The 26,178-nt window shown below is 35.7% G+C and overlaps 1 pseudogene; it reads right to left on the bottom strand.

Annotated features, from left to right (window-relative positions):
• LOC134375254 (rho GTPase-activating protein 20-like) overlaps nt 1-25,704 on the bottom strand; it is a 138,991-nt pseudogene extending 113,287 nt beyond the window's left edge.
• Nucleotides 25,705-26,178: the final 474 nt, after the last annotated feature.

The following is a 26,178-nucleotide window of genomic DNA, read 5'->3' as shown; positions in this document are numbered from 1 at the left end:
AACAAAAAAAACAAGAGCAGCCCTGAAAGCTAGAAGCTGGTCTGGTATCAGCAGAGTCTTGATGTTGCTAAGACCTGACCCTCACAACTAAGCCTTCATGTTCTCCTGTTAAACAGAACATCAACATCAGACTAGGACACTGACCATGATGGGTCAAGACAAAAACAAAAATAAAAACATCAACACTCCCCAAACCACAAGATGACTAAACATCCTCCTTTCCTAGCTAATAAGAGTGACCACAATTCCTTCACCAATTAAAGCTTTAGCCTCCATTTATTCCTTCCTCCTTAAATGAGATTTATTAAGAAAACCAGTAAAAGAATCACCCCAGTTACCCCACAGCATCTAATCCAGAGTACGGCCCCCTTCTTTTAACCTTCCACTGAATCATTTAACATAAATCCAAGTCCTACAGTAAGTCCTGTCTAATAAATTCTTATTGAGATGCCCCATGGTTCTTCATGGTGTGCATTCTCCCTTGCCACCACAAGTAATTAACCCAACTTGTTCAACCACAGGTGTATTAGTCTGTTTTGTGTTGCTTATACCAAAGTACACGGAACTGGGAAATTTATGAAGAAAATGAAATTTGTTTGCTTACAGTATCTGAGGCTGGGAATTCCAAAGTCCATCTGATGGTGGTGACAGTGACCAAGGGTCTCACATAGCAAGATGGTTGAAGCAGAGAGAGCAAGACAGACTCTCCTCTTCTTTTAAAGCCCCCAGAACCATGCCCTTGACCTCCATTTTTAACCGATTCACTATGGCATGGTCCTTTCAATTACCATAATAGGATTTCCCACCCTCTTAACAGTCACAATGTGGGCTAAGATTCTAAGACATAAAACTCGGAGGACACAATTTAAACTTCAGTGAGTTTGGGGGAAGACATAATTCAGTCCACTACAGGTGTGTTCCTGGTAGTCTCTGGCAGGAGGGCACTGACAATGGTTTTGAGCCTTGGTCAATTACAGACATCTCCTCAAAAATGCACAAAGTGAGCTTATTACTTCAAAGAAAACTGACAGTATTTATTGCCAATGATAAAATTCAAGCTTTAAGAGCAAATTTGATTGTGGGAAATTTGTATCTACTGTGCACTGGATAGCTTCCCAAAAAAGATTTTTCTAATGAGACCATTGGTGATAATAAATGTGGTTTTGATACTTATAAAATGAAATAGGTCAGTATTTGGAAGATCTGCATAACTCAGAGAATATTTTCCAAATAAACAAAACATGAGGTTAAAAAATACAGTTAAAAGGCCTTTTTGGAGTACAAGACAGACCAATGGACTTGACTGTAACAAAGAACAAAAGGTTCATTGATGTGGTTTCAGAATTTATATGAAACTATCACTGGTTGAGTTCTGGTGTGCTATCAAAGAAGAATGTACACATCTCAGAGGGGTATTAACACATTCCTCCCTTTCCAACTATAAATCTGTGCAAGGCCAGACTTTCTTAATATCCTTCAAAGGAATATATTGCAACAGATTAAACTCAGAAAATATTATTATAATCCAACTGTTTTCAACTCTATTCAGCAGATGTTAAAGAGATTTGTATGGTTAACAATATATAATGGTGTTATTTTCTCACTAATTTTTATTTTAGAAGACAATTATTTTTCATTAAAAACTATTTTAAGTTAGCAAGCAGCATTTGCTATTATTTTAAATTAACAAATATTGTAAAAAAAAATTCAGTGTCAAAGGAGTTTACATTCCCAAGAAATTTAGATAATTATTTTTTTGAGTATCTACCTCATAATTCTATTAAGTTTAGCATTTACTAAAAAACATAAGAAATCAAAACTGTGAGAAAAAATGAGATAGTACCTTTTTCTTAGGGCAGACTAAAAAACGCACTAAATATAACCCATTGAAATGAAAAATCAGCACAGAAATTTAAACATCAATGGTTGGGTTAAAAACACAGATTAGGTACACAAAAAGATGACAGAGTTAAACTGGAAGATAAATCTGAGGAATTAAACAAAAAGGCAGCACAGAAAATATAAAAAGGAGATTACAAAATATGAACAAAATGAAGAGACAACATATATCAAATTGGAGTTTAAATACAGAAAACAATGTTGAGAATTTTCTAGCACTGGTGAAAAAGACGAATCTTCAGGTTCAGGAAGTACAAGAACAATCACTGAATAGTCAGACAAAATTTTAAATGCAATCAGAAAGACAAATCACTACAAACACTGACAATTAGACTGACACCAGCTGTAGCATGTGCTGGAAGACAGTGGGATAATAGATCAGATAACTGTCACACCCAATGACTCCAACACTTGTGAGTAAAAGAAAAACATTTTCAGACACAAAAAGATTTACTAATAACATACCCTTCCCTCACTGAAAGAACTACTAAAAAATGGTATTTTAAGAAGAAAACTAACTCCAAAAGGAAAATGTAGGTCACAAGAAAGACTTGAGCAAATAAGTAAACATGTTGCTGTAGTTTTAAATAATAAGCACTGCTCTCTTAGGGGGAGGGAGTGACTAAACTGGAGGTAGGAGAAAATGTGAAACTAAAATACTGAAAATGGTAACATTTGAGTTGGGAAAGTGTTCCAAGGGTCTCACACTGTACAAGAGCAAAGTAGAAATATTAGTTAACTTTTGACTTAATTATGTCCAGTATGCTTTTATACCACGGAGGATAACCACAAAATTTGGATGTTTAAGATAACCAAGCACACACAACAAATTAAAATACACTGCTGTATGCAGAAAACCAACAAATAAGTACAGATACTGATACAAACCCCTTGTGTTTCACTAACTCCCACTCTTACACTTTTATATTATATATAACATTTTTATACTTTTATATTATATATAACAACATATGAGAAAACAGTGACGGTGTCAAAGCAACTAATATTAGAAAAGCTTAGTGTTTTTTCTCTCAAGATAAATATATAAATACGAAACCTAGTATTTTCTTTCTTGTATGCCAAAGGATCATCCTGCTCTTTGGAAACCACAGGTACACATACATAACCAGAACTGTACAGGCAGTTTCCCAGATGAAACAACCCTTAACGTAATAAATCATGAGTTAATTAGGCCAAGAAGGAGCTAAGTGAAGGGTATTCCAAACAGACATTAACAGCATGAGTAAAGGCTAAAAGGATCAAACAGCATGATCTGTGAAGGAAAACTTAAAAGTTTGAAATTTGCAGTTTTGAACTGTTAGGACATAAAGCAGATCTCTCCGGCATTCACTCCCCAAAACTAAGAGGTGACATCCTTATATCCACTCTCAGTAAAAACGCTGCCAGTAGATCTCAGTGAAGCAGCCTAATCTTTTCTACCCTCCTCTTCTCATAGTAATCAATGCCCCATACTCATTACATGTTATCAAGTCTCAGATGCCTGAATATATTTGCCTAAATTGGAAAGTAGACAGGGTTTTATTGTGTGGCCCCAAAGGAACATGAAATCTGACTTCCACTTTCTTGGAGAAAACGAATTTCCTTAGCACAAATGCACTTTTATACTGCCTTTTCTCAGAGTGCATCTCAGTATAAAACAAATAATCGTGACACTGACTTCCAATAAGCAGTAAAATAATCCCACAGAGAATTATTTACTGGCAGCGAAATCCTATGAAGATGCCAAAGACTACTGGTGATATATATGATGAGGTCCATATAGCTTAGTGCTCAATCTTGCTTCCTCTTTGTCTCTCCAATATGACAGCTGAAACGGCTGGCACCCCAAAAGTAGAAGAGTCCCTTGTCTCAGCAACCACTTAAAAGACAGTAAGGTAGCACCTATTACTTAAGAAAAGGCTCTCAAAGTAATTAAATTTTCCACGCCCTTGAAGTCAACTTGAAGCTTTTAAAAACTCAAGCAACTCAAGTCCTGATGGTTGCACAACAGCCTAACCAGTTAATTACTTGCTACCAACCCTGTGTAACAATATTTATCTATTCATTCACACAGTCATCCAAAGACTCAGTGAGCATTAACTATGTACCAGGCACTGGTGCAGGATATACTGTTATGAAAACAGATGTTCCTGCCTCATATGACATAGCACTTCCCCAGTTTATTAAAATGTAATCTCAAGAACCATGACATTCATTAAACTACAGTTCCTTCCATACTATTATGTTTAAAATTCTGAGGAACATAAATAAGATTCACAAGTTAATACAAGTTTGCTGCAAATCTAAATAGCTGGGATGAGAAAACAAACACATCTTACACAGTAGGTGCTCCATAAATGTATGTTAATATCCATTATCATAAAAGAGATCTAAACGATAAGCTAGCTTACAATGGTATTCAAGCATGAGTCCTCTAAGTCACACCTGTAAAGAGCTACTTCTAAATAAATGACTATGTACTTGAACGAAGTAAAGAATTTTTAAAACCCTATACTACCTTATTCTCATGATGACAGTTTCAGAAGAGACATTACAAAGGAAGAATCAGAAATATGTAATATTGGATGTATGGTACAGAAAGAATTGTATAATCATGTATCCATTTGCTTTTCCTGAGGAAAACCCTTGGCTTCTATGAGTGATATAAAGGCAAACAAAACAGTTCGGCCTTCATAAGTTTACATAGTGGAGGAGAAAGAGGGTATAAAAAACAATAGAAACAAAGGAAAATATAATTAGAGCTGTAAATGCAGAAGTCTATGTATTATTACATGGGGAAAATATCCAATTCAAAATCATCTTTAAAAGTAATATAGCAGCAACTAAATTTAAATAAGGCTTTGCGGAAGCAGGAGTACAACTGTGGATCACCCTGGTCATCCAATTTTGTAGGCACCTACAATTCAATGCTTCAACAAATAAAGGAGAAACTATTTAAATTTCCTTCAAATATGTCCAAATTCATGAACAATATAAGGTTCTTTACAAGTACACCTAACCTAATCTTCCACTTCGTTTAATACCTTCTCACTTCACAAAGTAATGTACAAAGCACACAGTGAGCAATTAAATGATTGCTGAATTGCAGCACTGGCTTAATAGAAAATCTCATTTATTTAGACGCAGATCAAAAATCATTTTGTGATGCTCGCATGATAAAAAGTGCATGAACAAATGTCAAACATCATGGTTAGCAATGTATCTTTGCAATGCACAAGTATACTGACATGTATTAGATACAGAATAACTCTTGGATTTAATATGAGCTTCTCAAATCACTCAAACTGCAGTCAAAACATTTCATTTCATTTCAGCAGCTGAAGTGAAACTAAGGCTACAAATATTTTTCTGGGTCACATTTAAAGACAGAGCACCTAATTTACTGAAAAACTAATAGCATCTTGTCATCTAGTCCTAAGTAATTTTTCTGAAAGAGCTGTAAGTAATCTTCTAAAACTATAGTACATGAAACTTGAATATTAATATTTTTTCTTACTCCTATTCAAATACTATGATTAATTTTATATATGTTTAAGAATTCAAGGGAGGGACAGAATGGGGATTTAGGATAAACTGAAGCAGCCTACTTTTTAAATTCAGTCCCGCTACCACTGTTGTGACACTTCCATCAATTTTAAGCAAATAATAGACTGTTATATCTGTTCCCTCAGAGTCAGGGTAAAAACCCATCTTGGGGAACTGGCAGAGTATTATTACTGTGGTTTCTTCCTCCTCTGTTTCAGAAATTTTGCTTCTTCAGTATGTTATTTAATTTGAACGTCCATTCAAATCTTTCATGAAAGTTAATATCTTAACAAAAGCAAATACATTTTAAATTGCAACCCATGTAAATTTGTTTTCATTTCAAACCTACATTTCTTATACAAGAGAACATACTTTTTAAAGAGGCTTTTTATTTCAAAGTTTTAATTTTATAGTGTAATTTATACTAGAATAACTATAGATGACAATTCAAAGGCCATTTTACTACATTTTTTTTATGACCACAGTTTTCAAATCATACTAGTATGTTTTAAAAACATACTAGAAACCAGGCCATCATGCATCTAAAAATTATCATTAAGAGGATTTTCCATATGTCTTTTCTAAGACTATAGACAAATAGAGATTTTCTCAGGTTAATATAAAAAACATTTTTCAGGCTGGCCGGTTAGCTCAGTTGGTTAGAGTACAGCCTTGTAACACACCAAGGTCAAGGGTCTGAATCCCCACACTAGCCAGCTACCAAGCAAATGAACAGAAAACCATTTTTCAAAGTTAGGGAATAAGTTAGACTTATCTATCTGAAAATTACACTGCTTGAATATCTGAAACATGAGCATGCAACCTAGAAGGAACAGAAGATGATGAAATTTAATTTTATCATAAATTCCACTCCAACAAATGTATCCAATTCAAAAACAACTTACCCTTTGTGCTCCTTCTTTTAAATCTTGATCTTGGGCTAAAAAGGATTCCAGTTTTTTCTGGACATCTGGTAAGTTTTTCTGGATTGATTCTTTGTAACAAAAAGATAAAGGTTAAATAAAAATATTTCAATTTTAGAGACTAAAAATGGTGCACAATCTTTTCCTATTTTCCTCAGTATTATCTTTAAATGTGTAACATTTTTTCTCATCTATGACCCAGATTAGACCAAAATTACACAGGACATAAATTTGATTCTCTTACGAATATCAAAAGAGAAAGGAAATAACACAGACACTTTCTCTAAACATCCCTTGATGAGTGAGTGAAAGATACTTAGATTAACACCGCAATTAGCCCTAGTTACTTCTTAATTCTACAAAAATAGAAAGGAGTCTCCCATGGGAGATGGATCCTCAATAAAATAGAGTGAAGTCTAATATCATTTTTATAACTGCTTTCATTTTTAGTCAAATAACACAAAATCAATCTTAAGTAATAAACAAATAGCAAAAGAATATAAATATTGACTTCTCTATTTGGAAAGTAGGCATAATACAACAGGGATGGTACTTAACTCTGCCCACCGGGGCTACAGGAGAGAAAAATTCTAGGTTTCACAAGACACCCCACTTGTTTCCCTGATTTTAGACTGAACCACTTTGTTCATGAAAAGCTGGGGTGATAATGCGTGGTGGTGGATGAGGTTGTTTTTCCTTTTTTTGTTTTAATTTTAGAAAATTTCAAAATATACAAAGGTAGAAAACTTTCACTCGGCCTCAACAATTATTAACTTGTGGCCAATTTTGTTTCTTCTACCTCCTCGACCACTCTTCCTCCATCTAACCACCCTCCAAATTATTTTCAGAGAAATCAAGCCAAAGCATTTCAACAGCCCAAATACAAGTGAGACTGAAACTTGTCATTCAGACAAGGATGTGGAGCAACAGGAACTCTTTCATTGCTGGTGAAAATGCAAAACGGTAGCCCCTTTTGGTTTTGTGAGAAACTGCCCAACTGTCTTCCAAACACACTTTTATTATCGAGTAATCATGCTCCTTGGTATTTACCCAAAGGAGTTGAAAACATCCAGGTGGGTATTCATAGAAGCTTTATACATAATTGCCAAAACCTAGAAGCAATCAAAATGTCCTTCAGCAGGTGAACGGATAAACTGTTACATCCAGACAATGGAATATTACTCAGCACTGAAAAGAAATGAGCTCTCAAGCCATGAAAAAGCAAGGAGGAAACTTAAATGCATGTTACTAAGTAAAAGAAGCCAATATCAAAAGGTTTCATACTGTATGATTCCAACTGTATGACATTCTGAGAAGAAAAAACCATGGAAACAGTAACAATATTAGTAGTTGTCAGGGGCTGAGGTGATGAGGGGAGAGAGGAATAGACAACACAGAACTTCTTCGTGCAGTGAAAATACCGTATGATACTATAATGGTGAATACACATCTTTACATATCTGTCCAAACTTGTAGAGTATACAACACCAAGACTGACCCTCACATAAACTTACTTTGGGTGATAATGAAGTGTCAGTTTAGGTTCATCAACTGTAACAGATGTACCACTCTAGCAGGGGATGTTGGTAAATGGAGGCTATGCATGTGTGGGGCATGGTGTATGTAGGAAATCTCATACTTTCTATTCAATTTTGCTGTGAACCTAAAACTGTTCTAATAAAAAAAAAATAGTCTTTATTTTTTTAAGTCACAAGCCAGACAGCTGATTGGATTAGAAGGGAATTTGGTATACATAATTAAGCACAGTAATTTCATGTCCTATATTTTCCTAATAATAACAACATAAAGACAACACGTAGCTCTTACCTGATTTCCTTCACAGGTACTTGCTTCTGGAGAAGCTGCTGTACCATCCCTTTTTCTTCTGAGGGAAGCAAAATTAATAAAGCTTCACCATCCTCTTTGTACCTAAACAAGAAGAAAATCTGTATCAATGCAATCTGCTTTTTACATTTTAACAGTATGATGAACAAAAACGCAGAAGCAAATTCATCTAACTGGTAAATATTAAGAATACCAGTTTTTAACCTTCTGTGGCAGCAGAAAGTTAGGGCTCTGAATGCCTCATATCAAATTTTCATCACTCGTTATAATTCCTAGTGACTTTTAGGCTGTGCCACAGTACAAGAGCTAGATCTTAAAGAAAGAAACCAACCAAAGGACATTTCTTAAATAAATGTCTACTTATATAGCATGGAGACGATTTCTCGCTCAAGTCACTAGAGGATCTAATAAAATCAGTCATTTAATGAATATGGCAGCAAACATATTAAAGAAATCAATTAATCTTCCTGGGAATTTTATTTATACCTTGGGTATAAAGTTGTTCAGAGACATCAGTTATAAGAAATGGATCACTGCTCAGATAAAACACATACCTCCAATCCATGTAACTTCTCTTCCCTCACCTAGTAAAATCTTATTTCACACTTGCACCTTCAGAAATTTGTACTAACATGGGCCACAAGGCATCTTGTAGTTACTTAAGCTTCTTGTGTTACGTGCATACAGACTTCCTGATACCTTAGTGTCAGCTATGACATGCAACTAGTAAAACAGACAATGAAATTGGGTATTTGGGGAAATATTTTTAATTAAACAAAAGAAAAAAATCTCAAAGCACTCTCTTCAGGATTCAAGCTATAAAATACAAAGGGAAATTTTTATAATTAACCAAATAAACTATTTCCTGAGAAACTTTGTGTCAGGCATAAACTGAAGAACACAAAGAAACAGAAGATGAAAATCCCTGTCTTCTGTTATCTAATGCTCAGTTGAGTAGGAAAGACAAAAACACAGAAGCAAGAGAGTCAAGAGAACAGTCACAGAATTGTAAATAAGTGCTGAAGGTCAACCACAGCAATAAATGCCACCAACACAGAAGTAAAAAGAGTTCACTCAGGGCTAGCCAGAGATAAACAGAAATAGTCATGGCAGATGGCATTTCAGGTGGGCCTTGACAGAAAGGAAAAAGCTAAGGTATCCCAAAGATGAATTACATGAACAAAGGAGTAGAAACCAGAAAGTACAAGGCAAATTTAGTAAAGAGTGAACACCAAAGCAAACAGTCATGGCAGATGGCATTTCAGGTGGGCCTTGACAGAAAGGAAAAAGCTAAGGTATCCCAAAGATGAATTACATGAACAAAGGAGTAGAAACCAGAAAGTACAAGGCAAATTTAGTAAAGAGTGAACACCAAAGCTGGAGTACATAAATGGACAACAGGAAAGACTGCTAAAAAGGTACATAAGATCCTGTTTTTGGAAGACCGTGGATGCCTCTGCATGGAGAGACTGAATACCACTGTAAGACCTTTATCATTGAATGCTGAAAGGAAAAACTGACTTTGATGATTTGCTGAGAGATGGTACTATACTGCATTTTAAAATTTGAGGTCGGGCCAGTTAGCTCAGTTGGTTAGAGCATGGTGTTGATAACACCAAGGTCCAGGTTCTATCCCTGTACCAGCCAGCTGCCAAAAATAAAAAGTAAGATTTGAAGGGCAATTTTTACCTGACATGTTGGCTCTAAAATTCAACTCCTATGAATAAGGTGAAACTCTAGTCTAATCTCATTTTCATAAGATAAATATGTAAATATCCTTATGTGTACACAGATTCAGACAGGAAAATATAAAACTTATCGAAATGTTAAATTTTCTTCAAGTTCATTCATTAATTTTCAACACATTTTATTAAAGATCCTCTATAGGCTAGGCACTGAAACAGAGATAAAAAAGACATGGTCCTGGGGCCGACCCCGTGGCTCACTTGGGAGAGTGCGGCGCTGGGAGCGCAGCGGTGCTGGGAGTGCCGAGGCCGCGGGTTCGGATCCTATATAGGGATGGCCGGTGTGCTCACTGGCTGAGCGCGGTGCGGGCGACACCAAGCCAAGGGTTGCGATCCCCTTACTGGTCACACACACAAAAAAGACATGGTCCTGGCTGTTACAAAGCTATTAGGGACAGACATTAAAACCAGTAATTAAAACTAGTAATAACAATCAAGTGTTATGAGTGAACTAGTAGACATACAGGAAGCTACGTGTAAGTATGACAGAGAGCTCTACTTAATGTAGTCTAGGAGACAAGAAAACTTCCTTGAAGAAATGACATCTAAGCTGAGACCCACAGAAATAATTAGGAATTAGTCAAACATTAGGGATAGGGATACAGATGGGAGAGTCAAGGTTTCCATGGGGAAAAGGCAGCATTTAAGAATCCCCTGTATACTTTTGTTTTCATGCTTATTTGCTTTTTCTAGTTAATGCAGGAAAGAGTAAAGCTGAACATACAACTTACTTAATCCTTTTACTAACTATATTTCATAACTGAAAAAGTAGTACCACATACGTTCTTTATTATATTTTAACACAGAATAATATGACTGAAAGTTTTTCATATCTATTCACTACAAAGAAATATGAATTTAAAGGATTTGCCTCAGCAATATTGGGCTAAGCCATCCATGAAGGCATAAGTTATTAGTGTATAACATAAAGAGGTGACACCCTAAGCAGACGAGATATTTGGGGACATCACAACTTCTGAAGCACCAAGACCTCACTAAGGACACGTCAAGGATCAAAGAGGACAAAATCAGTTAATACTGACCAAAGTGTACTGGTAAGCAGTACACTTACCAAAATGCCCTCAGGCCTTCAGAAGTAGAAAGGTTTACTCTGTGTGGCCCAAACAGGAAAAATCAGGGAAGAGGGAAAACAGTGGTTTGAAAGATTGTCAACCCTTTCAACATTCTATACAAAATTCAGAGACAGCATGATAAAATAAATAGGCCCACAAGTCTACATAGAGCAAGAACTAGGGCAAAGGGGTAAGAGAACTCTCTGACATCAAAAAGGCATCCACTGAATGTTCTCTGAGATTCTTCTGACTCATAAGCAGGAATAATGTGGCCAGTCATCTATATCTATCTTATTTACCCATTCATGCACCTGGAGAGAATTTGTGAGAACGAATTGGGATTAAAGTCACAAAGGGGCCACGCACAAACCTTTTAAAGCTATAGCTAACAGAATATGTATGTAAAAGGCCACACAAGGTTAAGACAGACTGTAACAGTGCAGTTTAGTTTCCCCAAAGGAAAATGGAAAATAATATCCAAAGCCAAATCCCACAAGGCAAGCATCTATTAAAAAGATCATCACTGGCCATTTTACCTATTTTACATTATACATGGCTTTTCCCTGAAACAACGTAAAGCACAAATTATCTCCTACACACTAATACTAAAAAATTTCCAGTTTTCAAGAATAAAAGCTCTTTTTATAAAGAAGACATAAGCCATTTCACTTTGTTTTAATGCTTATAAGAATAAAGTCTATTTACCCATGAGGTAGCTTTCAGACTTCAAAAGCAATATCCATGGCCTAAGGCTAAATATATATACAAGAGAAATAAATGTTCTTCATAATACTTACATTTTAAAACTCCACATATACAGATTTTTGTTTTAGAATTTATTTCAAATTGACATAAAATTGTATGATTTATTATATACAACATTATGTTCTGAAGTATATATACACTGTAGAATGGTTAAATCTTGCTAATCAAAATATATGCATTACTTCACAGAGTTATTTTTGTGGTGAGAATATATTTAACATTCCCTTTGAGCAATTTTCAAGAATATAATATATTAACCGTAGTCACCATAATAGATTATTTTAAGACATATATAGGCACCATATAAAAAAGCCCTGCATCTGAAACAACAAAAATTTCATCTTCACCATTAGTATTAATGCCATGTTGTGTTTACGCAGCTCATCCAAATTTACAAAGAACTTCGTTTTACATTAATTTGCTGATGTTAAAATCAAACAATCAGTAGAGGACGCAAATATAAAATAAAGTTCCCAAAATACCAGGAAGTTGGCCTAAAATCAGCTGGTCACTACATATCAGACTTTAAACTTCAGATCCACTGCTTTTTCAATTATACCAGCATGCTGTCCAGAAACAAGGATCCTCAGTAGGTTGATCATGACTGTCTAACTAATACCAAAAAGCTTATCTCCACATCCTGCAGCTCACTAGTATTTTTGGCTAAAATAGGAGATTCAGACCACTGACTTGGATGCACATGGTAATTCTTCCATTAAAATAACCTTCAAACTATGGCCAGAGAAGCAAAAAAAAAAAAAAAAGCCCTGCCATTCTGGCAATAATTTGCTTTTTACCCAAAAGCCAATAACCCTTTAACTTCAATTCAAATTCTCTAACACATCAACTCCATTCCAATAAAGTCTCTAACAGTAGTTGGGAGGTATAAGCAGACACTCCACCCTGCCCTGATCTGGCCCTGTTAATAACTGCCTAGTCACCCCAAGTTCTCTCCACCTGGTGTCCCAGATTACAGGTCAAGTTACAAAAGGGTCTATTTAGCACAATTCCATTTTTGTAATCTGAAAAAATATATACACACAAACATACACGAAAAAAAACTTTCTGGGTGGTAGATTTTAAATAATTTTAATTGTTTTCCCATTATTGTCTAGAATCTGCATGGCGAATAAGTATTACTTTGGTAATAAAATACAAGTTAACAAAAATAAGTAAAAAACTAACTCTATATGCTTTTGGACATCTTATATCACTCTTACTTCATTTAACACACATCCTAGTACTACCAAATTAGTGTATTTCCACATCTTGACCATTAAATCTGAGGATGTACGAATGTGCTACGTGTCCCTAACACACACATGTGTCCCTAACAGTTGTTCAATAAATATTTGGTGAGTAAAGGAAAGCAAGTGACCACTAGATGTTATACGAGGAGATAAAACACTAGATTTGGAGCCAAAAGAAGTGGGTTCCAGTACTGTCGTACTATTTATTCATTAGCTATACAATTTTTGATAAGATTTTATTGCGATCTATTACATTTTCTTATTTACACATTATACATTTGAATAAGATGATCTACGCCCCTTTAGGATATGAAATTCTACAACTGTGACTATTAATATACTAGTCATTATTCATAACACAAGCATAATCAAGAGGTGGAGAAAGGGAAACATTTGTTGATTACACTCTATTCCACAGTCCTTCTCTTTTTCCTTCCCTGAATCTTCCCATTCTCCCTATACCTCAGCCTTACCTGTGGCAACCATCCCCAAGATTTCATGTCACTATGAAAGAACAGTGCAGTCTGTCATGCAGATGCAGAAAGACAGCCATAAGGAATCTGAGTCCAACTGTTCTGTTCCTCGCACACAATATGGTACAAAAGAGAGCTGATTCCAGGAAAGAAGGTATCTCTGACTTACAGGATGTCTAAACACTCTACACTGGATTCTAAAGAGAAAAAAGAATAGGTTTGGAAATATTCTGGGAAAAAGTAAGTCATCTGCAACCTAATATCTCAAATAACAAAAAGGTATATCACGATAGACTCAACAGTGACAAATTAAGTTCTCCATAAAATAACTGGAAAGAAACCAAGCCGGTTAATACATACTGCATGGAAAGCTTCTAGCACACTGATTAAGAAAATGGATTTATAGAGTTCACAAAGGGTAGAAATCTTAAATTTTATCAACTCTGTTCCCCCAAAAAAGGTTTTTTTAAAGCTAAATTTTAATAGATAAGAATAAAAATAAAACTCAAATAAAAGCAGTACTGATTCTACCTAAAACTGTACTTTCAGGAAACAACTGAGAATTAGATATGATTACCTCATTTTACAGGAGAAGAAACTAAGGCTTAAGGAATTTAAAAACTGACCCAAGGGTGCACAGCTATTAGGTGACAAAATCAAATTCAGACCTAAGTTTCCTGACTTTTAAAGACAATGTCTGAACAACTATGGGATATCTGGCTCTCACAGTCCAAATAAGAAAGAAAACGACTACATTTTTAGTTTATCTTCATGACCACAAATGGCAGCAAATTTAAGACATCAACCTTCCTTCTCCAAGTACCTGGCTTTCATGCATTCTAGAAGCCCTGCATAGGAGCAGCACCCACTAGAATCCATTAAATGTAAACAGCTGCACATTGGCAAGAATGATCTACAGAATCAGAAAGACCTGAGTATAAATCCCAGGCCTGGTACTTACTCAACTGAGTAATCTTAGACACATTTTACCTCAAGTCTCTGAGAAAAAGTTTCCTAGTAAGAAAACCTCTTTCATAAGGCTGCTCTACAGGCTAAATGAGTTCACCCATTATTTACACAAATATTTATCAAATTTTGGGAAGTAAATAGCTAAGCCACAATCCATTCATTCCCCCTGTGGTATAGGGGTAAGTAGGGAGGAGGATGCCAGACAAACAAACAAAAAAGTGATATGGCCAAAGTCAAATCTCCTCGTAAACATACTGACAGACCTCCTGGGAGACAAACGCTGTTAGCATGAGGGTCCTCATCTATGAGAGGCTTTTAATAGAATGTACCAGAGTTGTTCACAATCCATGGATTCAGTGGATATTTCTCTCTAGTGAGCTCTGCACCTGAGTATACAAATGGCCCATCTGTGTAAGTGATATGTCACACACATCAGTTAGAGTCTTCTGTGTTAGGCTGGGCAGAGTACACCCTAATGTGGCAAGAAAATACCTGGGGCTGTAATGGAGGTCCCAGACCTCTTCCTGCTTCACCTATAACTCGAGATTGCCTTTATCCTTAAAATTATTAATAAAACTTGATACTGGGTGTGATGGGTAGCTTCTAAGATAATTCCCAATAATCCACACCTCCTGGTATTCACACCATTGTGTAGTTACCTCACACACAGTGAATAGGCTCAGATGTGTGACCACTAGGATACTGCAGATAAGATGGAATGTGACGTACAAGTCTAGGTCATAAAAGATATTGCTGCTTCCACCTTTCAATTCCTTGCCCTTTCATAATGCTCTCTCTGATGAGGTCAGTTGACAAGTTGTGAGCTGCCCTATGAAGACAACCATATAAAAAGGGACTAAAATGCCTCTGACCAACAGCCAGGGAGGAAATGAATCTCCAACAACTATGTGAGTGAGCTTGGAAACAAATCCAACCCTAGTTGAGCTTAAAGTACCATATGACACCTTGATTGGAGCCTTGTGATAGACTGAGAACCAGAGGAACCAGCTGAGCCACCCCTGGATTCCTGACCCACAGAAACTATGAGGTAAATTATTGCCTTAAGCCACTAAGCCATGGGACAATTTGTTACACAGCAATAGATAATTAACATATTAGGTAAGATCTATTCATAAGTCGGATTTATTATCTCAAATGTCTGCTATATGCCAGGACCTGTTCTAAGCACGTAGCATACATCAATAAACTAGACAAACACTGCTGCCTTTGTGGAACTTACAATCTAATAGGGAGAAAGAAACAAAAAATATACTAAGTAAATGCTCTAGTATACGAGGGTACTTCAAAAAGTTGGTGGAAAAATAAATTTAAAAGATGATATGAATCTTTCCATGAACACTTTGAAATTCATATTTGAAGGCAGAAAGGGCTATGGAAAAAAGAAAATACAGAGCAGGGAAAGAAGTGGTTGGTGGAGGGTAAGAAAGATACCTGTGTGGACACCTGAGGAATCATTTGAGCCAAACAGTGAATATAAAGGCCCTAAGGCAAGAACATGCCTGGCATGTACAAGAAACAGCAAGGCCAGTATGGAGCACAGGGAACAAGAGCAGAAGAACAGAAAAAGGAAGGGCAGAAGGGAGAATGAACAGCATAGGCCCAGGATGTCACTGGCCTTCACTCTGAATGAAATGGGAAGCCATCAGAGGAGTGACATGATCTAACTTGTGTTTTAAAAGGATTGGTCCACCTGCTGTATTGAATAGACAGTAGGAGACAAGATGGGGAAGTAAGTTCATGACAAAATGTAGACTGCTAAGAAATGTCAGTCCTCTGTCTACTCTACAGCTATACTCTACACCAGCTCCTCACTCCTTCAAGATGCAAAATGAAGGATTTGCCTTGCACTTCTATTAAACCTTTAAACCCTAGATACCAACACACAATGGCAAATTACCACATAAGGAAGCATCAGCCTCTATCTAGAAGGAGCAGACTGAAGACAGGACTTTCACGAATCTAAGTGAAAGGAATAAAAGAAAGAATTTTCACTAGCAAATTTTCCTGTCCTTTAAGTTAATGCTCATGGAAATTGTCCTTTCACTTTTATTATTTCAATTCACAAACCAATTAAAGAAACTTTTTTTAATCCCATATCTATTCCAGAAAGTGCTAGTATTTTCCACAAACAAACCATAACTCTTCATGTTATTGGAAATTTTAACTAGTTTCCATCTTCACATTTGCTGTTAAGATCTAAACTGCTGCCAGTGTGCATACAATGCAAAGGCTTGGCCTCTGCTGTCCCCTAGTGGAATCACATTCTGCTACCCAAATTACTCATGAAATTTCTGAGAGTCACAAAATGCAGCCAGACAAATAAAGCTAAGCGAGAATATTGCCGAAATTATTTTACCTTCTACTGATCTGGAAAATAGTTATACATAAACTCCCACAGGCCCCCCCAAACCTCCCCAAATAAAAGTATTATAAAAGTTAGGAGTATCTGAGGTGTGCCTACCTTTCATTCCCAAATCTTTTCTATTTCCAACTGGGCATTTTTATAAGAAATGGAAGAGCTTGGTTTTATGAGTACCAAAAACTGTAAGCCCTAAAGAGAATCTCTCAAGTGGTAGAATGCACCACAGGATACAGCTTTATAAAATTATATTCATATCCCTCGCTTCACTTGTCCCTAAAGGAGATCTTTTTTTTTTTAAGGTGTGTGTGTGGTTAAGGAAAATAAAGGGAAGTTTTTCTCGATGGCTCTAGATCAAAAGAATTTTAGATAGGTGAATAAATTAAAACAGAATAAGTACTTCAAAGCAACAAGTACCTGAATCACCCCTTATTTTTATTTAAAGTATAGAAAGGAAAGAACAGATTCCCCAAATCTTAGCTATTTGCTAACGAATTCATTTTCCTATATTCATATATTACAGTTCAATTCCAAAAGCAAATACTATCTGGCAACCTGGTTTTAATTACAGCCTAACACATGACTTTAATTAGTCTCAAATTTTAATTTAGCCTTTATTCTATTCAATTATTCAGTCCTATGGCCACAAAACTTTCTAATTATCTCTAAGCCCATTAATGGCAACTTTTAAAGTACCAGAGAACAAAATAAGCATTATATATGCTAAACCTTTCCACTGACTACACATCTAAATAGTCAATTCAAAATATTTTTAATTGTTACAAAAGGTCAAACAGGCTGTACTTTAAAAATTGATGACTACATTAAAAATTACATTAAAACTTTTTTTTCAAATTAGTATTCTCTCTCTTCAGACACAATCATTGTGATGTTCTTCCTCTCCACGGTCATTAAGACCCAATTTAATGCTCACCACAGCATGCTCAACTCCATAAGATGTTCAACTACATAAGATTTTCAACAACTTCTCCAGGAACAAAGAACCCTGAAATACTTCTCCGTCTTGGACCTTTTCTTGGTATACTGAGATGTCCAATAATCTTCATATAGGGAGAGTCATTTTGAAATACTGCTAAATGTATTCTAGGAAGGAGTCAGTCTGGTCTGCCCTATCCAGGTCCATATCATTGGTACATCTAAGAGCATGTAAGCCCGACATCCAATATGCTGTGAGACACCATATCCAACCTTACCTATCCAGAGGACCATAGGATGCAGATGTGTACATAAGTACAGGTACACATGTATACATACCACACATTTACTGAGAACTAAACACTGGAGAAATAATGACTTCTCAGAATGTCTCACTATGAATAATAATTCAAACATGTACCCAACAGATTAAGAACCACTCAGGCACCATGCACTTTCTTATAAAATGGAAAAGAGAACACACTGCTTTTGTACCCATGTCCCACCTGACTTAGATACCAGAAGAAATAAAATCCTGAAGACAAGTTTGCCTGAATACACAATGACATCATACACAGAACCCAGTTCTAACTCTATTGCTTGTTGTTCAAAATACTATACCACTCATTGCAATTAAGAGAGGCTGGCCAGTTAGCTCAGTTGGTTAGAGTGTGGTGCTGATAACACCAAGGCCAGGGTTTGATCCATGCACCATACCCACCCAAAAATTAAAAATAAAAATAAAACATTTAAAAAATGGCAATTAAGAGACATATTTTTGAACCCTATAGGATATAAACCCTATTTTTAAATAGTCTTTTATTATTATACTATTCTCTCCCTTCTTTTATGCTGGTCAAAGAAACACATTTAAGTGAGTACATTTTGATTATAACCCATATTTGAAGATGACCTCAGGGTAAATGTGAATCAATCAAAAAACATTTAAACACTCAAACATTCAAACATCGCTTATGAAAATTAAAAAACATATAGGAAAGAAGAGCTCTACTTCTTGTTAAGCCATAGAAGGACAGGAAAACCTTCACCAGCTGAAACAAACAAGAAGTTACCATATACAAACAAAAATTATATTTTTTTCCAAAGCCACCTGAAAACTACAGATCCAAAGAAATCTTAGACTAAACTCCAAAGGGACTTCCTGGATGAGCAAGGGATAGAGGAAACTTTCACACCTGGAGCCTCTTGATGAAACAGGCACAGGGCAGGTGAAAAAAGAAGCTTGCCAGAAAAGTACAGTCTTTGCTTGGGCCTAAAGATCTTGCCATCCCTGGGAAACCCTTAAACAAAAGCCTGTGGCTTGAAATCACAAGCAACTGTTGATCCAGTGAGATCAACATTGAAATCCATATCATAAATACTCAATAATCCAGGTTTGAGAGAGAAAATGTAAAACCAAAGAAACAGTCCATCTGTGGCTAATTGTAACTAATCATAACCTTATTGTGATTAATATTTAGGTTGCCATCAATTTTTAAACATTACAAGTATTAGTAAGACAAACATCTCTATTGAAACTTTATTCATCTCTATTTTCTTAAGATCCATTTCTGGATGCGGAATTACAAAGGCAAAAAGAAGAACTCTAAGGCTTTGATAAGCATTACCAAATGCTATCCAGAAAGATGTCAACTATTTATAATTCTACCAAAAGCATTCATCTCCAGGCTTCACTGCAACCTCAATAGCAATGACATGTCGTATAATCCTTTTTCATTAATTCAGATACCTTTCTATGCCATTTAGTTTCAAATGACTAACTTTGCTATGTTCTATTTCTCCCACAGCTCTTGAGCAAAGGGTGCTTTCATGGAGTGGTGGGTTTGGGGGAGAGGGGCACAAAAAGAAATATTTGGGAGTGGCCTCCAGCAATGCCTCTAATTCTTGCACTAGGAAGAAAGGAAAAAAATTCATGACTCCACACCGCTTTGCCTCTTACTAGAGCCTATACGCTAGAAGAGGACAAGATCTAGACTAGAGGAGTCATACTGCTTTGCACTGGCTCTGTAGATCTTTGAACAAGTTGTTTAACTGCTCAAAGACTCAGTTTTTCCTCACCTGAAAACAGAGCTTTGAATAGTAGGTCCTATACCTGAGAGATCATTAGGATTCGATGAGATGATGCTCAGTGAGCAGTTCTACTGACAAGTTTAGTAAGGGAAGATTAAAATAAAACTAAAGTAAGTTTTTCATGGATTCTTCTCAGCACTAATCGAGTACCTGCCATAATGATTTACAATAGCTGTGAAGCTGTTATCAACTCACACCACAAAATGCCAAACCAGCACTAAATGTACCTGAATCCTTCCATTCTTTGTCTGCAGTTGGGAAGCATGCTTTGTACTTAGCATCAAAAGCAAAGAAATGGGCCGCTACACCTACCTGGCAGTTCTACCGGCTCTGTGAATATACGTGTTGGCATCCTCTGGACAATCAAACTGAAGAACCCAATTTACAGCCGGGAAATCTACAAAGAAAGAATGTCAAGTTTAAAAAAAAAAAAAATCAGTTTAAATGTCTGTCCTGCTGCACTATTTATATTTTACAATATTGCTTGCCCAAACTTTCTATGACTATCACATCAAACTAACAGATCATCTGTGAATCCTATTAGAAATAAAGTTAATTGTGTGAACCAAGAGATAAACATTTTTCTTTGACAAAGTGAACCTAAATTAATGACAGTGTATGAATGAGATTTCTTCATATCTGACATAGAAGAGACAAGCTGCTTTGGGTCAGACAAATAATGAAATACCCTGATATTTAATAACCTAAAAGAACCACTTTTCATGGGGACCTAGTGAACTACAAAACCAGTTTCTAAATTTAAATGAAGGTTTACTTTTCCTGCTATTCCCACCTTTATCCGAAGTAATGTCTTTCTAGGTCCCTCCCCATTTCCTAGCAATAATTATTCCATATATATTTCTGGCTACAGAAGTTTCCATTCATTTCCAGAGAATCCTGCTCTCAACTCCTTGATTTTGCTGCAAGGATTTCAAATCAATTTCTATCAAGGAAAAGGGCTGAGCACACAAAAAGATATTGGAAGATAATGATACTTAGAAGCATCAAACTGTCACTAAGTCATACACTCATACGTGGAATCTAAAAAAAAAAACTGGCTCTCATAGAAGTAGAAAGTAGAACAACAGTTACCAGAGGCCAGGAGGGAAATGGGGTGGTGGGGGAAGTGGTGGACTAATGGGTACAAAACTATGCTGTCTACCCTAAGTGAATCATTGTGCAGTATATGCATATATTGAAACGACACAACTGTACCCCACAAAAATATACATGTAAATGTTAAATTTTTTCTTTTGAAAAACTGTCACTAAGTCATATGATCTATTCAAAAGGGCAGAATTTCAGTATGTGGAGAAAGAACCAAGAAAAACAGAACAGAGATATTTAGAACAATTCTCTCAGGACTTGAAGTAAGCAGGTGACTCAGAAGGCAGGGGCATGTCACAATGCTACAAACAGGAAGATGGGCTGAAAGCAGTACTTAGAGTCTCAAGTCCCCTACCCTCTCCTGTATAGTTGGGTCTCAAGACCAAGAGCCTTAATCTGGAGGAAGGCTTCAGACCCCAGGACACCAGATGCAGTAGAAGGCAGAGGCAGAGTGAAAACAGGGGTATTGAGGGAAAGCCTGCATGTCCACTTTCTTGCTAGGCTTCGAGAGAGCCAGCAGCAAGCTCAATTCTCATGAGGTTGAGGTTTTCTTCCCTAGAGAGATTAAATGCTGGAAGACAATATACTTCAACATTTTGTGTCTTCCACAAAATGATCGACTCTGTCTAAATCCCCTCACAATGAAGGCCATTAGTCAACAAGCCTCATCCATGTACAAATCACTTCAAATAGTTTTTTTGGTGCCTCATTGCTAAATATAAAAAGACATCTAATTGCAGAAAACTGAGAGAAGCCTCAAACATGAATGACAGGGAAAAGGCTACAGAGCAGAAACAGAAACAATGTGGAGAAGAAAACATAAAAACTTAATGCCTTCAGAGAGAGAAAACATGCATCCATCAAACAACAAGAGGCTGTAAAAAAGGAGGTCTACACACTTAAAAATTTTAATTTTATTAGGGAAGTTGAAATATAAAGTCAAAGAAATACTCCAGAAAGAACAGGAAAAGGACAAAGAGATGGGCAATAGGAGAGAACAGGGAAATTAGAAGATCAAATAGGTCAAATACTCCTCTAGAAAGAGTAAATAAGGGGCCGAGCCCGTGGCGCACTCGGGAGAGTGCAGCGCTGGGAGCGCAGCGATGCTCCCGCCGCGGGTTCGGATCCTATATAGGAATGGCTGGTGCACTCACTGGCTGAGTGCCGGTCACGAAAAAGACAAAAGAAAAAAAAAAGAAAGAGTAAATAAGGGTGAGGAAGGGGAGAAATTTTATAAGGCAGTTGTTAACTCAAAGAGAATTGCAAAAAAAGTATAAGAAACAATCTAAGGAACTAATTCCCTCAGCAGCAAACAATAATTACATAGTCAAAATAACATAAATATTGAATGTTATTTAACCAAAACACCAAGAAGCAATTCAAAAGTAAGTATCTTACAACTGAAAGAGATGAGTCTCTATACTGCTCAATATTGTAGCTATTCAAGTTTAATTAAAATTCAATAAAATTAAACACTCATCCCTTCCTCAATTCCACTAGCCACATTTCAAGTGTTCGATTGCCACATGTGGCAACTAGCTACAGTACTGGACGTAGAATATTTCATTAATCATAGAAAATTCTATTAAAGTACGGGTCCAGAGTGAAAATGTACACTGATTGCCTGTACAACAACTAAGTAGGACCTTGCACTAAGGTACATTATCATAAAATGTCAGGACACTGGATGAACAGAAAATCCTAAGTATATCTAGAAAAAGAAAAGCAGGTTACAAAAAAAAGAATCAGAGAATCAGAAAAGCAAACACCTTCAACAGAATACTGACTACTAGAAGACAATGAAAAATATCTGTAAAATTTAGAGAGAAAATTTCAAACTAAAATTCTATTCCCAACCTGATTATCATTCAAAGATATGCCATTATCAGATATGCAAAGATTCAAAATTTACCTCCCATGTACGCTTAGGAAGCTATTAGAAAATAAGATTAAAAAGGGAGAAAAAAAAGGTAAGCCAAGAAAGAAGACAGAGATCTAGAAAGAAGAGTCCTAGGAAGAGAAACGTGCATACGGCTTATGGAGCAACCAGTTCAGATTAGAACTAGAGGCAGAAGCTGCAAAAGGGAGGTCCCAAGGGGAAAAGAAACAGAACTGTGTCTGAACTGTTAGTAAACTAGGACTGTGGCATTTGCTTGAACATTAGAGAAATTAGAACTGGGAACATGGAAAACTAAGCAAAATTTTGTAACAACTTAATTATTAACTCAAAGAAAATCACAAAAGAAAGCATAAGAAAGAAAGTAGCCCTAATACACTACACTTTCCTCAGAAGCAATTAATTTATAACCAAAACAACGTAAATAAAAAAAGGTTTATTTAACCAGAAGTCGTGATATAACAATATATAATAGATGGCGGGTAGCAGAAGACAGTTGATTGTTAGAGAGGTAATAAAAGGAAGTTTCTGGATAATTTCTAAACTTGATAGATTTAAAAATGGCAGAACATAAGATTACTTAGGAATATGGAACTAAACACAAGAGGAAATAAAAAAGTTAAGGAGTTACTTCTAGCAGAGCCTGCATGTTCCCTTAACTCATTTTTACACCCATGTACGTGTATTATTAAAAATTAAAATTAAGAATAAAGTTTAAAAAGATACTGGTATATTCTAAAGAAGTTCTTGGACATTTACAAAAGAGAGCTTCAGGATATTCACTGCAAGTGTTTGTAATGGAAAATAAAAAACAACTTTAAGTGTTCATTATTTACAGGAATGAATAGATAACTGCATAAATTCATACTATGGGGTACTCTTCATAAAAACACTGGATCTTTATACATCAACATGGAAAGACTTCAAAAGCAAGTCACAGACTAGTATGTATAACGATATTGTTTATATGAACTTCTAGAAGACCCAAGATAATACTAGAAATTGCTAATGAATATATCCACAGAAAATACTTTTTAAAAAATAAACTAGAACACAGGCTCTTGACATTTTGTGCCATAGTTGAAGCCTATGAACTCCTCAAAATAATGTTTTAAATGCACAAATGAAAACATATAGGACTACAAGAGAAAACATTTCTAATAAAAACTATAGACATCAATATTTTTTTATAGAATTTGATATACTAATGTACGGGCTTGTTTACTACATTAACTAACATGACCTAATCGTGGGTCTAATAACCACCATAACATCTAAATAGGACTGAGTGTAAACAATATTCCAAGATATCTGTAAAAACTAATGCAAAATGAAAACATCAAGGATTTCAGTAAGTGACAAAGTCATAGGTACTATTGAAACTATAATAGTTTGTTGCTTACCTTCATAATGCTATATTTCAGTTAAAGGCTAGTGAAAATATGTAATTTTCTCCTCTTCAGAGTTCTCAGATCCACTGAATTCTATCACAGACTCTTTGGACTACAGGTAAAGAACCTTCAACTAAAAGTTTACACACCAAACATAAGACAGTAAGTGTGTTTGGAGAGAGGGGAGTAAAATGCAACAGAGAAAGGGTACAAAAAGGGCTACATTGATTGCTATCTGATTTAAGAAAATCCAAGGAAAATATGACATTGTAAGTAGATAGTACGTGTGATTTTTTAGAATTATTTTATAATTAAGAAAGGAATCTGGCCCTTAAAAGGAGTAAACTTCAGTTCAAAATTTGCTTTTGTTGACCTAAAGCATTTTAGGTTCAAAAAATCAGAGACATATAAATACATATAAACACAATCAAAATGTTTCAAAACTATAAAGCCAAATAGTGATGAGGGGGTGGGGAAATGAGTTGTTATAGGGCTGAGAAAATAGCCCAGAGAGCTTTAAAAATATGCATATTTGGCTGCTATCTCCTGTCACATGTGGATGAACTGATATGCCTGAGATATGCTTTAGAATACTCCAAGACAGACAGGAGGAAAAGGGGGATCATGACAAAGATCATTGTTAGAGCTGGATAATGTGTATATAAGAGGACATTAAACTTATTTTGCTTATGTTTAATTTGCCATAATTAACAAATATAATAAAATTAAGTGATTGAAGAATTCAAATTACCACCTATATATTCTCATCCTTTGCTCCTTCCTACCTCTTAATTAGTTTTCCTCTCTAATTACTTCCACCCCATGCCACCGCCACAAAGCCACAAGTTGTAAACTAACACAGCGGCTTTTTGAAAATAAATTTAAATACATTACGTGTAGTGATTTTAAAATAAAAATTAGAATGCTTGGTAAAAAGATGGACTTCATTGATTTTTCTTGTGAAATGAGTGACAATATCTATCAAGAAGTTTCCAATTTTCAAAGAAACAGGTTTTTTTTCATGTCTTTAAATGTTTAATTTTCCTTTGGTTTTATATGTTCCTCAGGATTCTATGGTAAAATTATCAATAAAAAAACAGTAAGAGCACAAAAGATGCAAATATTATGGAAATTTTCACCAACAAATTCTTAACGGTAATCCACTCTCATCAATTTACTTATTTTTCCTCTTACAAAATAAGAGGAAAGAAAAGAAAGCCCACTTATGTGAATCTATTATATTTCCCAAAATACACCTTACAAGCAAATCATGTTTCCCATGATCACAGAAATTTCACTGTAGGAAGTTTTCTTACCCAGCCCCCTAGCTGCAATATCAGTAGCAAAGAGCACTGCAGCTCTCTTACGGACAAATTCATTATAGACTTCCATTCTTCTCATCTGCTGCTGTCGACCATGGAGGGCAAGGATAGAAATACCAGGACATAGCCGGCAGAACACTCAGTATAGATACTGCACCTGGGCATTAACAGAAGAATGAGTTTGGTACTGCCAGATGGCAGCAATCTTACAAAATAAACAGCAAAAATGTACTAAGGAGCACACATTTCACCAATTAAAAAAATATTTTTTTAAATATTGAGCAGAGGAAAGGGAAATGTAGTCTTGAGTTGTGATCTTCAAACATTTTTGATCAAATTTTTCCTCAAATAATTTTTTGGGGGAAAAAATGCTCTTCTTGCATTTAAGTTATCTGAAATTTTTCCAAAATTGAATAGTTGCAAAAAATGTAATTACTGATAAATACTGATGTTTTAAAAATAAACACTTATCTCTTATAAACGTATCCAACAGATTCTAAATAGCAAAGCAATTTAATACCCATCAATCATGCAAAAAATGTGAAGAAACTCCTTTAACAGAAAGA

This window comes from Cynocephalus volans, chromosome 4, assembly GCF_027409185.1.
Source record: "Cynocephalus volans isolate mCynVol1 chromosome 4, mCynVol1.pri, whole genome shotgun sequence".
In the NCBI taxonomy this organism is placed as follows: domain Eukaryota; kingdom Metazoa; phylum Chordata; class Mammalia; order Dermoptera; family Cynocephalidae; genus Cynocephalus; species Cynocephalus volans.
Note: the sequence above shows the minus strand (reverse complement) of the source record. Positions and strands in the feature narration are given on the sequence as shown.